At 39.0% G+C, this 1,703-nt stretch overlaps 1 long non-coding RNA gene across 1 annotated transcript; it reads left to right on the forward strand.

The window, feature by feature from the left end:
• The first annotated feature begins 460 nt into the window (after positions 1-460).
• Positions 461-1,697, forward strand: LOC107683078 (uncharacterized). The gene is made up of 4 exons (XR_001633655.1): positions 461-746; positions 848-926; positions 1,288-1,327; positions 1,432-1,697. It is a non-coding gene; the product is annotated as an uncharacterized LOC107683078 (long non-coding RNA).
• The last annotated feature ends 6 nt before the right edge of the window (positions 1,698-1,703 follow it).

Raw genomic sequence — 1,703 nt, forward strand, 5'->3', positions numbered from 1 at the left:
ATATCTGCATGAAACAGAAACAGCAGACGAGCTGAAAGAGACGCATTATATGTAATTATATGACTTTTTAATTATTAACAAAAAAAAACGTTCATTTAGGCTAGTTTTCGTTGTTTTAATGACCCTTATTTTGTACATCTAAATAGGGGGTGAAAACATGTTAAATTGTGCAGTGGATAAATAAATCACATTTTCGCATATATTTAAAATGTATAATTACAATTACGTAGCAGTAATGTGATTTTATGTTTTTTTTTATGTTAAATTAGTTATTTGTTATTTTCTAATACCTTTATTTTATAAAGCGCTTTATTTTCCCAGAACGCATTACGGTTTCCACATGGCATTTCCAGCACCCCAAACTCATTAATCCTGCCTTCGTAGGGCACTTGGAAGGAGAACACTAATGAGAGCTACGCTGTAGGATCATTCCAAACAATATACGTGTCTTAATAAGTGAGTTCCGAATGACCGTTATTTTGAACGCTACTCCTTTCAACCCTCCAACACTCAGCTTCGAATGGAATAGGGCACAGGGATGATCACTACCGAATGGATCGCAGCCCTAGTCACGTGGGTCGAGACGCTCCAGCGCTATAAAAGCGGACGCTCTCTGCTCCTCGCTCTCTTTCTCGCCGCAGCTCTTGCGTGTTAATGCTTCCCCAGACATAGAGGACAGAGCCGCTCAAATAAAGCATGTTCATAATGAATTCCCATCGCAGCGCTTGCAAACCACCATGATGAACGTAAGTCTGTCGTTCAAAGCTGTTTTTAGTAATGTGACGCTGATTTTGGGCACAGTAATGGTGTTCAGTGTTTCACGGTTTTCCCCTTTGTCTTTCTGTAGGCTGGATTCAATGTGACTTGGTCATGATTACCTGCTGGCTGATTTACTGTGTGATAATTACGCGCAGTTAATGAAAATGGTGGGTTTTCAAATTTATTTTTGTGTATTTCAGTGTATTGCGACGTTTTAAGGAAGCGCTTAAGTCATTAGATGTTTAACTTGGTTAAGTTTGTTTATACGTGGTTTATTACTGAACTGACTCTGGGGTATTTCAAGCTTTGTTTACTCGTATACTTAGAATCCTATTAGTTACTCAAACGCATGAGGCATTGATCGTGGAGTTGTGTTCTGTGATGAAACCGCTATATAGGAAGTGCCGTCTGATGCGATAACTGACGATGGCAAAGCAACATCTTTCTGAGACACAACGTGCAGATTTAAAGTGCATCGGTCTGTTCTGGAGACGGCAGGTTCTGATCAAATTATTTGTCTCTGAACAGGTGAACGTCTGTATCTAAACGCTGATTCAGCACTGATCAGGTAGATCTCTTCAAAACTTAAAAACATGTTTGGCTGCATCTTCCCTAAATTATCTGCTTCTGTAACCTTTGACAACCCATCTGAAGCATGTTTTCTCCGTACAGATGGAGCTGAAACCACCATGAAGTGTCCTGATTCACTTGGATGAAGCGCTGTACGTATAAGTAGTGTTTTACTATAAATTCAGGGTCTTAAAAGGTGTAATTCAATGCTTTTTGGTCAGCATAGTCAGTTATAAAGAGAAAATCTGACCCAAGGTCAGCGTTTAGACGGTTTATTCATTCAAGCCTATGATGAGAGAAGTTATCCCTGTCTGAAAATGTGTGGAGTTTTGGTAGCCTGAGGCTTGTTTAAATTCTTTAACTTAAAAAAAAAA

This window comes from Sinocyclocheilus anshuiensis, unplaced genomic scaffold, assembly GCF_001515605.1.
Source record: "Sinocyclocheilus anshuiensis isolate Anshui unplaced genomic scaffold, SAMN03320099.WGS_v1.1 C32898020, whole genome shotgun sequence".
Lineage (NCBI taxonomy): Eukaryota > Metazoa > Chordata > Actinopteri > Cypriniformes > Cyprinidae > Sinocyclocheilus > Sinocyclocheilus anshuiensis.